This window comes from Protopterus annectens, chromosome 5.part0, assembly GCF_019279795.1.
Source record: "Protopterus annectens isolate FY-2018-M chromosome 5.part0, PAN1.0, whole genome shotgun sequence".
Taxonomy (NCBI): Eukaryota; Metazoa; Chordata; order Ceratodontiformes; family Protopteridae; genus Protopterus; species Protopterus annectens.
This window is the reverse complement of record NC_056735.1, coordinates 1526995962-1527008427: the sequence shown is the minus strand read 5'-3', so window position 1 is coordinate 1527008427 and position 12466 is coordinate 1526995962.

Below are 12466 nucleotides of genomic sequence, written 5' to 3'. Positions count from 1 at the left end.
CACACAGCCCAAGTCTGATCTGGTGCTGGACAATTTATAGAGGAAGACGTCTATATTGGATGTTTGTGAGATGATGTTGGGAGGCCTGTATGAAATGGCTGCTTAGGCACGTACAACTGTTAGGATATTAGTTATGCATGTGACTGGACAGATGATAGTAGGATACAGACTGATCTCCCTCTGCCTTTGCACACAAACATACACATACATAATATGTGCATATACTTTAAAAGACAGATTCTCAAACTAGATGCAAAAAGCTGTCAGCAATGCATGTAGCAGAACTGAGACATATTCAGCTGTTTCTCAGTTTGGCTGTGTATATTACACGCTTATTGTCACATACAGACAGACACATTTTTTTGTGATCAGCATGGATTTAACTGTGTATGTACACTGTTCATATTTCAGAAGAATTGCTGCCCACATTAATACATGTATAAGACAATCGGTATGTCTGTTGTCAGTATAAACATTTAGATGATGTAACAAATCAGTGGTGCTGTTTATTCCTGTAGTGTAGATGATACTTTGGAACTAGTACTGACACAATTTTCAAATGCATGGGTAGAGGGCACACACAACTCAGTGTAAATATGTGTTTTGTCAGTCAGAAGTGTTTTTACATGGATTTTAATGGGATGAATACAATCTGGGCAATAACCAAAAGTAATACATGCTAATCAGCACTTTCAGTGGCACATCACCAAGCAGCTGGTTTGTGCGATGGATGGCAAAGTGTTTGCGTATATGAGATGTACATTTAATGACTACTATTTGAACTTCAGAAGTACTTATTCATATTGGCTCATACTGGCTATAATAGAAATAGCCAACAGATACTATGGTGTTTATAAGTAGTTCTGTCATAAACTTTAGGACATTAAAAAAGTATTTATATGGCTTTCCCCATTTGTACATAGTTAAGCAATGAGCAATATGAGTCTCTGCTACATTGAGAAAATTATAAGAGCTCTATTGGTTTGCATTTCCCTGCAAAAACACTCTAAGTGGAGAGGCGCAGCAGTCAGCACTTTGGACAGTACTGAGCGGAAGAAAAACACATACTGCCTAGCTGTCTTTGTGGCAACATGTGTAACACAAGTGAGCTCTGATTTTGAGCACATTAATACAGGGTTCGAATCCAGCTCAGTCTAAAATTTTGCATATGTATTCAAGATGTAATTAAATAATTACATGTGTTATTTTTTCCACATGTATATTTGTGCAGCCTGAAAAGGTCCTGATTTATAAATTCATGTGTCTATGACTTTCATTAAAGTATGAAGCCTATCCCAGGCCAAAAAAGACACTTTTAAGTACAGAAACATAATTGTCAGTATACCATCAGTCACACATATATTTCATATGCGAGCATTAACTTATACAAATGACCACAGGGAAAGATGGGCTACAGAGGTGTTTTTTACAGTCATTACTGTGCAGAGTGCTCATTCCGATAGAGACCTTATTTGTCAGACCTGATTAGTTGCACATTTTCATTAAGAGTTGAGTGTTTAACCATGTATGTATGTGTGTGACATGAAAGTTCAGAAAATAAATGTTTAATTGTAAAACCATAATTCTACTGATGCCCAGAGTTAAACATTTAATAGATATATGGTATCCTCTGTATGCCCAATGTACCTGCTACACATAGTTATTTCTACGTGTAATTATTTTTCCATTGTGAATTTTTTTAGAATGTAAAGTTGCACAGCAGTAATAAAAATATGCCTTTGTTGAATTAGAACCCATGATCACCTGTATTACAGCCCTTAACTTACACCTGCTGCCACAGGAACAACTAAGCAGCAGTTGTATATTTTCACATTTATTACTATATATTTGTGCTGATCACATAGCGATGCTGCTTAGCATGCTTGTGCAGTAGAAGACCACACATGATACAATGTATCTGTTTTGAAATTGACAAGTGTCTGCTTGTTGTCTGCAGGTGTTCTGGAAGCTTGCTGACTGTCACCCAGTGCCGCTTAGTGTGTCTGCATGATGGGAAGCAAAATATGCAACAATGTATACTTTTGAAATTGACAAGTACCTGCCTATTGTCTGAAGGTATTCTGAAACAGCAGGTGTTGTGGAAGCTTGCCAACTGTTGCACAATACCGCTAAGCATGTTTGTGCAATAGAAGGCAAAAGATGTGACAATGTATCTTTTATGAAATTGTCAATGTCTGCTTGTTGTCTGGGCCATTACACCATGTTTGTGCAGAGGTGAGCAATGTGCAGACAAGATTAGCAAAGCACACACATGATTATTTTAACAAGTCTTTATTACTTTTCATCACTAAAAGTTAAATGTGAGCCTTGAAACTTGATCTATATATACTATGCACTGTGTGAATCATTGTATTTACCAGATGTGCTACATAGCTTTAATTTGTGCTCTCCTTATTATATAAGCAACTTCTATTAATTTTAATTTATTTTGCCGTTTCACCTTATTTGCACTAAGCAGCTTGCCACACAAATATTAATATTTAGATAAAGGAAACATAAACAAGATTATGAAATACTTTTTAAACACCTTACAGATTTCTACACAACTCTGGATTTGAACTGTCAGATTAATGAACCTACAAAACACAGTAAATGTGTTTTATCTCTCTTTGCCACAGAAACAACTTTATGTCAGGAATGTAAATCATTGTGTATACAAGCAAGTCCCATTTCTGCCACAGTGTTGTAAAGACATATAACACTTGTACACTCTCAGTTGTTTGTACATGTGTTGCTTATGTATTTAGTACAATGAATGATCACACAACCATTTATGAGTATTGTTTGTACCAGTGCAGCTCTGTCTTATCTTTGTATTGTGTTAAATCTTCTCTTATCTGTGCTGTACTCTCAGACATGCAGTAAATAGGGCAATTTTTATCATTGTCCTTAAAATGCATGAGAATATTACATAACAATAAAATATAGTCTTCATTAAAGAAAAGAGAGTTTGGCTATTAGTGAAAAACTGAGAAATGTGTGCTGTTCACTTCCTTTTAAAAGCTTGCAATTACATCTATACTTTGTAAATGTATCCTGGGTGACAAATCCATGGCAGGTAAGGGAGTCTGAATTGCTGTTGTATCTTCCTTTTCCCTTCCAGTAATCATTCACAGTTGCAATCCATTAGCAACGCTGAGGTAGTGCCTGCACTATGTTTACATCAGATACATGAAGTCAAACGTTTGGGATTCAGCAATTTTAATGAGTTCTTGCCTGATTTACATATTCACTGTGCTCAGAGACCTGAATCTACATCATAGGAAGGTAACTGTATAGCTAGGGAACTTGAAGATGTATTTGGAGAACTCAAATTGATTTTCCTTTTGCTTTATCTGCACAGAAGGCTTCTGATATTACTAAGATAATTATTGTATTTTTTTCAAGTACATGCTATGTTTGCTAACATGTTGCATAGAAAATGTCTATATATATATATATATATATATATATATATATATATATATATATATATATATATATATACATTAGAAAATTAAAGTTTTATTTGTATGCACTTATAGTTCATTCTTAGCACAGGTTTTTTGGAGGGCATTAAGTTTCAAAGGTAGACAGCCTTATTAACTGTCATCACGATTGTTATTTTTAAAACTAGCTATTTTACAGTCTTCTATCTTATTTCAATTTACTATATTATGAATGTCACAGGGTGCTAAGCTTCTAAACTGGCCCATAGACACTGCAAGGGTGTGCTGGGCACAGGGAGAGATGACTAGCAATCATATACAATTGACTTTTGCATTGTAAATTTGTGAAAATTGTGTTGAAAGCATTTATAACAAGTGAATTATATGGCATTCCTTGGATTATACAAATTGTCACTGTCCTGTTATTTTAGAAATGGGTGAGCTAAGTACTATTTGTATGTTGCCACAGCAAAAGTTGGGTTTCAAGAGTTTTGCTCTTGCAATTGTGTGTTCATCCTGGTATTTCCATGATAAACAATACAGTACTCCATTGGTATTCCTTGTTTTGGACCCAACACTGGTTTGTGTGTGAATGTGATATGGTACAAACACAACAACCTTAAATTGCACACCTTCTACTTAGTTACATTGGCAAGCAATTGCATGCAAGCATCTGCTATTCATTTGTATTCTTAGTCATTTATTTTTCTATTCCATGTTTAACACTTGCGTTGATAGTCCAGGAGTTACAAGTGTTTTACTTTGGGGCTGAGTCTGCATGATGCTAGCAGAACACAGCCATTATATAGATAAATAAAGGTTTTGAGTGTTGCCTGGCATCAATGTTACTGTATGTATATGCATAAGATGAATGTTTTACCCCCCTAGGTGGTCAGCATGTGTGGTATCCATTGCCTATTGGCCAGGGAAAGGGCATATTTTGCATACCTACATCTGCCTACACCCAGAGTGGCTGGTGGTTCTCCCTCTGACTACTCACCTTGCCAATGGTGATGAGTTTTGCCCCTTCCCCTTTGTGTTCCTGCTAAAGCTGTTTTCTCAGAACAAAATTGTGAAGAATGGCACAGATGGTGACAATTTGACTAGAAGTACAGGGATTGTGCTGCAGAACCATGACTTCAACAGCATGAACACATGATCTATGATATTTCTTTTTTGAGCATGTGCCTAATTATAGCATTCTCCCGTTGATGTGTTTGAATTTCTGATGGGTGTCATCAGCTATGGCTCAAGTGCATAACCTGCATCCCCCAGTAAAAGACCCTGTGGGATAACTCCCCTACAAAACCTCTGATAGATTTGAGAGTTGTGCCAGATATGTGAATCATGCTAACTGCCTGTTTGCCAAAACAAACATTCAGGATGATTCCCTTAGCATTACACATGACCTGGCAGTTAATGGAGTGGAAGCCATTTTTGTTTATGTATACCCTTCCCTGCTCCCCAGATTTTAATGTAAGAGGTCTGTGGCACCTAAGACTTCAGGGCAGTATGCTATGGGACAGAACTCCTGCATAGTTGTGTCCGTTTCTTCAGGTGCATGGGTAAAATGTATGTAGCAACTGGCATGTTATAGCATAGCAAACAGGAACTGATGTAGGATCTTGGATGCTGATGCCTGTGACACCCTAGCATACCCCATGTTGGGATCTGGAAGGTTGCTGTGTTATTGGTTTCCCTTTGTATGCCCTTGCTCTCAGTTGAGGATGACAGAGGATGCAGAGTTCCTGTAGTGTGTACATGTCTGACCTGTAGTGCTCTACAATTTCCACATCATGCAGACCATGACATGTTAAATGGTGTGTAAACACCCCTCTTCTTGACTGAGATCTATTAGTAGCAGCAGCATAGACTTGGGCCTGTTGCACATACACAGGAATAAGAGCAACAGCAGCCTCGAAAATTGTTTCTGCATACACTGATTTCCATGGCTGTACTCCAAAAGGTTTTGGAATTCACAGAGAAAACTTACATTGAATCTGCATGATTGTTTTATACCTTGTTGAATAGCTCCTTCTAATTCTGTAAAATACTTTGAGTTTTTTGTAGGCTCTTGTTTCAGCATAATTAATATGTTTATCTGCTACATAAAAGAAAAAAAACATGCTGGTAGATTAAGAGGAACAAGAAGATGGAGGCATAAAAAGTGTCAGTGGTGTCATACACATAGTGGTATTATATGTGGTATAACATCCATGAATTATCTAATTAGAATGAGTTCTCTGTAATCAGCTCTGTGCTATGCAACATGATAATCATGCTTTCTAACTCATTAGCACTATCTCTAATATCCTGCTTTGTAAAAGTTAAAACACGTGCACACGCACACACACAGATACCTAGATGAATAGATAGATTTTTTTGCAAGAAGGCATAAAGAGTTGTGCAAGGTACAAATTCTACCATATGCCAAGGAGTGTTATGAAGCATGAGTCTAAATAGTGAGTGCCTTATAATCCCTGGGTATGCAGTAATATTTGTACCATACACATCCTCAAGTGCTTTACGGAACATATAAAATAGGTATCCATATATACGCATGTGTGTGTGTGTGCGTGTGTGTTTGATATGTGTATATCGTTTTGTTGTTTGAATTTTACACTTAAAAGTTTATGTATAATAATCATGAGTTTTGTTGTGAACTTTTAATGGAAAATAGTCTCTCTGCACTTTTTAACTAATTGATAGTTGTGCGAGGTTATAACTTTGTAACAATGTGAATTTTACTCTGAAATTTTCAAGGGTAGTCATTTAAAGTAATTTCTGTCAAACTGTTATTTGCTATCATACAGTTCTGTTTATAAACATCTACTGACACTATCTAGTGCCGCAACTGAGTTCTGGCAGGTGAATGAGTCCTACTGAGGAGATTTACATATCAGTAGCACAGTGCTGCTTCATAAAACATGTTTATTGCTTTCCAGGTAAAGCAGCTTGAAATATTGACAAGAGTAATCTGCAAGTAGTAGTGCCACAGTAAGTTCATTTAGCAGGTGATATACTTCTTAAACCTTAAAAAATATTCAGAAGAATAAATATTTTGATGGCACCTCCTAAAAGACTGTCTATATATCTATCTATATATATATATATATATATATATATATATATATATATATGGTTCCACTTCACAATGTCAAATTACTGAAAACTTAAATTTTATATGGTTGAGACTATATGATTGAGTTTTCAGTAACTTGAAATTACGAAGTGTAATAAAAAAACAACCCAAACACATCGTGTCTGCATGGGGGCAAGCCCCCCTGCACTCCCACACCCCCATACATAAATATACCAACTCCGAGATCGTGCTACAGTGTGGAAAAGGGAAATCTCCCATTCCACACTGCATGCGTTGGGAGGGTGGCTTAATGGATAAGGTGTTGGCCTTACAAACACAAGGTGCAGGGTTTGAGTCTCACAAAGGATAATTGGCTAGGCTTAAAATTGCTTGCAGGGGCAGTTAGCCTAGTACTAAACTATGAACTATGAACCTATGCAGAAGCACAGAACAGGAGATCTCCCATGTCCTTGCTTTAGTGTGATCATGGAGATGGTATATTTAAGTAGGGAGGGTTGAGAGGGATTCCCAGGAAGAATGTCTTGAACTATCTCGAGTGGGGAGTTTTAAACTGCGTATTTGAGGGCCTGGAGTGAGATTGTTTCAATGAAAAGAAAAAAAATCATGTGGAGGCTGTGATAAATTCATATTATCTAAATCAGAACTTGTATTTGGACTTTTAATTTAAATGATGGAAAATGTATACATGGTTTCTATTACTCGGACTATATTTTTTTTCAAAATGTTCATATTTGCTTTGCTTCCTTGAACAAAACATCTTATGAGCTGTAAAAAAGCTGCACTTTTAGTTACTTCTATTTCCAGTCTTGTCAAGATTTCAATGTGTGTGTATGTGTATGACAAGTTTTGATAGACAACATCTCCATTTGGGGATACATTTCAGGAGTCTGTCTTTGCAAGTATTCCTTATCATTTTTCAAAGTCTGTACTTGTTCATTCGAAGACTAGTTGTCTGTGATTTCTTCTCTATAACTTGCGATTTACCTCATAGATGGCAAGTTATAGAGAAGAAATCATATACTATTAGTCCTGTGATGAGCATGTATAGATCTTGAATCTCTGCTCATCACCTCTACCATCAAATTCAGCTTCATGCTGTGGACTTTCCACTGTTTTAGATTCTTTGTCTCTAATGTATACTTCTGGTATTCATCTACAGTTTCGACTACAATGATATTTCCAACTATGATGATTTCTTATCAGCAATTCATTACTTTATTTAATTGTCATGGCAGTAACAATGGTGTTGAAGCAGCCAGTTTGTTTTTCAAACTTCTTCTCATCAACAGTTGAACGAGGGAGAGATTAATCTCCTACAGTGCTATACTTCTTTAATCCAAAACTTCAATAAGATAGCCCTTCTAGCACTTTCTATGGTTCTTTCTCATGAGATACTTCATTGTTTGGATATTTTTTCTCCATTTAATTGGATTGAGGATCATGTGTATTGGTTATCATTTATCTGAATTTTTATTTATGCACAATTTTCTTCAATTCTTCACTCATATATTTAATGCAACTGTGTAGTATTTAGAGTTACAAAGCATACTTTAAAGTTCTTTTCATCTTTACACATGATGTTTCTTTCTGATTATTTTAGGAAAGTTGAAATAATAATGCACACATATGAGATACATGGTTTCTTTAAAATGTAACAAATCAGTGCCAGATTTAATTCAATGGTAGTCTGGCATTTTGTATGCTCATTTTGATTTGGATTGCTGCATCGGTATGCATTTCAGAGGGTACAACTCTACACTTCTTGTTTTGTCTCAGCTGGCATTCCTTGCGATAACATTTTATTTCTTGCTCTTTATTTGCACTTGGGCTTCTCAGGGCTTCTCAGACATGATGCAAACATTTCTTCAACCATTTTTTTTCTAGTTTGACTTTGAAAATTATTTTGTCAGCTTTGAACCTTTATTCCTGGACACAAGCTATTTATTTAAAAAAATAAAAATTAGATTGAATTTATTTTCTAACTGGTAATATTTGTTAAGACCATCCTTTTATTTTAATGTCTTTCTGTTAATGCATTTCCAAGGAAGCAGAAATATATCACTGGCATTTGTTTACCTTGTCTTCTGCAGTTAGTAACTGTAACGTTATTCAAAGCATATCTAGTTTTTTTATCCAGCAACCCTTCATGTGTACTTCTTTGCTTTGGCTGTTTTGAATTTTGCCAAGTCCATGCACTATTACTATCAGTTCCTTTTCAATCTGGGCATGTTTCTTTTGTATATCTGTAAATACTCCCGACCCACAAATAAGAGTCTTTCTAGACCATTCTGACAAGCAGCACAATTGGCTCATTTATATTAATAAATTTAACACTGAAACACTTATAACCATATCTTTAAAAAATAAAAAATGTATTTATCACCAAAACTTATAATTGAACATCCAGCATATTTTGAGAGCTTCAAGATTCTTTCCTGTGTGTAACCCATTCAGCTATAATGTGCTCAAACAGGGCTTTAAAGACATAGTTGTTGCAAAGATATAGGTACAAACTTGAAAATATTTTATCATTGATAATCACATCTGCAGTGCCTGCATGTGCTTTAACTCGCAGAATGTCCCATGTGTTTTTTTCTTTATCAGGTTTCAGACCCTCTAATGTTAGAATATGATTCATGTATTTCAAACCTGTCATGTTCAGTTTCTGTTTGTTTTTATCTCAAAATTACATTCTATTGACCACTTCAGCAACTGTATTGTTCTCTGTTTACACTACTTTTATATCTAACATCACAGTAATATATCATCAGTTTTGTTCTTAACACCTTCCCAACCTTCAGTTACTTGGCCAATGACTGCTTCGAACACCTTTTGTGCATATAACATTTCAAATAGAGATCTAAGTAAAACCTGTACCTTCTTAAAGGCATATTAAATATGCAAAATGTGGAGTTTATTTGTTTAAATGTTTTCAGCCAAAAATGCTGATCTGCATCTAGTAAACAAACTAACAGTACAGTACCATAAAACAAACATTTTCACTAGTGTAAATATAAATGACAAAATGAAAGGAAAAATGCTAGCAGACTAGCTTACTCAGAAAATACTTAATAAAATACATTCATACTAATTTTATGGAAGGAAAACAAGCTAACATTACATGAATCCTCCTGTTTTCTCTATAGTAATAGTGCCATCCAACTGAATGGTCCTCACTTTAATTTTGACATTTGTGATAGACTGAAAGATCTTTCTTAAAGCTTGGCCCTGCCCAGTGGTATAGATTGCCTTCCCAAATTACTGGTTTGCAAACTCACATTCTCTTTAAGAAATAAAATATCTAATTCAGCAATTTCAAATGATCCTGCTTTAAGGATGATCTGCTAATCTAGAATGTTTTAATTTTTAGATTGCAACTTTAGCATCCTGTAAAAGTATTTAGTTTATTGAATCTGTGTTCACTTATAATATCTAACATAATGACAAACTGAACTTGCTTGTGATTGGTGAAGTATATTTTTTTTGCATAGGCATTACAATAAGGATTGTTTTCTTAGTCCTTTCTTGCTGTATTCTCAAATTATCTGTGCTGTGGTATCTTTATTGTCATTTGTTCCACTTCACACACACACACACACACACACACACACACACACACACACACACACACACACACACACACACACCTGCACAAACATGCCATATCTATATCTATATCTATAAATATGATGGATGGGTTGATGACAAAACAATGACTTTTCAAGATGTGTGAAAAGTTGAATGAAACAAAACAACCTAAATCTGTTTTGACAGAGAGTCAAGCCTCCCTGCTCTTTCCAATTGATGGGGTGCACCCTCCAGTACTCCTTGCAAATTATATATACCGACTCCTAGACATCACTACAGTAGGGAAAAGGGTAAATTCCCTGATTCCCACTGCACCACAGTCAATATGCAAATGTACAAAAACACTTCACATTTCTAACCTTTTGTTTGTAACTGGGAGTGCGTAAAAGATAGTTCAAACTCCAAACCATAGAAAGGTTATGATATGATCTCTGATCATAGCTATTATTACATGTTCTCAACATAGAAGTCAAGATTCTTTTTGAGCTATGCTTTGCTGCACTCTGAAGTTGATTTATGTCCTGAAAATATATTTGTTATGATCATCATAATTCTCTATATTATACAATTTTTCTTGACATTGAAGTCTATAACAAGGTTATATATTTGTTGTTTTCTGAACAGTCATCATGCTCCTTTGTATTACAGTAACAGTGAATATTCTCTACTCACGATATATAGTAAGATAAATTTGTAGTCCTCTTTGTCCTTGCTACCTTCTGTTCCATGCAAGCCCACTTGAACTTTGCACCATTTGTTTCCAGGCAGTTTGAGAAGAATTTTTCAAAATTAAAATAAACTCCACCTTTGGCCCAAATAATATTCCAGGAATTTTTCTAAGGAACAATATTGACAGTCTGGCTCTGATTTTATGTGTGTTGCAAGCCTTGTTGCCAACTTTCACACCTCCTTTCTGAAAAGAGTCCCTTATACTCATGGTCCCAGTTTAAAAATGCCAGGCCATGACTCAATTAAATAATGGCAGCCTCATTACCCTCAGCTCTGACAAAAGTAACTACTTTTATCCGGTCCTGTTAACACTGTTACAAGTTACCACTGCATAATTATCTGATATAGCTAATCCTATGCTATTTAAAAGAAGATCAATGATTTAATGTTTTTTTTCAATTTTTGGAAGGCATTGACACTTGGTTGCCAGTGGATATGGGTCTAGTTCACATTGTCGTAAGCCGACAATATCAAATACGATATTGTCGGCACGACAATGTTGAAAGTTCAGAGCATCGCACAGGTAAATGGAAATCTCTGTAAGGGGGAGATTTCTGTTTACCTCAATGTAGTGCGGTCTCGGAGTTGGTATATTTAAGTAGGGGGGTGTGGGGGTGCAGGGGGGCTTGCCTCCCTGCCTACGCTAGTTAGTTTTTTTTTATTGATTTATTTTTTTTTATGTTATTCGATATTTTACTACTTAGCTCAATAAAGTTTGACCTTTATTGATTCGATGTAGTAAAATTTCGATAACGTGATATAGATGCGTGAATATAATCTATAGAGAACTTAAAGATTCTGTATTATTTCTTTCTATATGTATTTGACTTATTGAATGATTTAATGGTAAATCATCAACTATCTACTGGTTTAAAAAGATATATATATATATATATATATATATATATATATATATATATATATATACATATATAGTTTACTATCAAAATTGCAACCAACACAGAAAAAGTCACTATATCGAATCACACACCAATTATTCGATTCGTCATTATTCAACAAACTATTTCCCTGGGTCTATATTTGAACAGCGAAGGTTTAGCTTGTGGAACACCTAAACGTTGACAGCTAAACAGTGAAAGCTTACAGCTGCGACTGGCCACTTCCGCAAGTTTTTTCATAGGGAAAAAATTTGCTTGGCTGTTATTAGGAATTTGCCCTTTTCTCCAATGTAGAGCGATCTTGGAGTTGGTATATTTAGTTAGGGGGGTGTGGGGGGGTGATTAGGGTTTGAAAGTTTGTTTTAGTGTCTTACTGCCAAGCAAATTTTTTTCCCTATGAAAAAATTTGCGGAAGTGGCTGTTCGCAGTTGTAAGCTTTTGCTGTTTAGCTGTTGAAGTTTAGGTGTTCGACAAGCTGAACGTTCAAGTATATAATATAAACCCATTTCCCATACACCTGTCAGAATAGGAACTACAGTTCTGGTTGTCAGCAGTATGAACATACTGCTAAATACTAAACTTTATTTTTTTGCAGGTAGGCAAGTCCCCCTGCACCCCTTGTGAGAAACTGCACCTCCAAACCTCCTGCAAATTATATAGTCCGACACTGAGATCCCACTACAGTAGGGCAAAGGGTA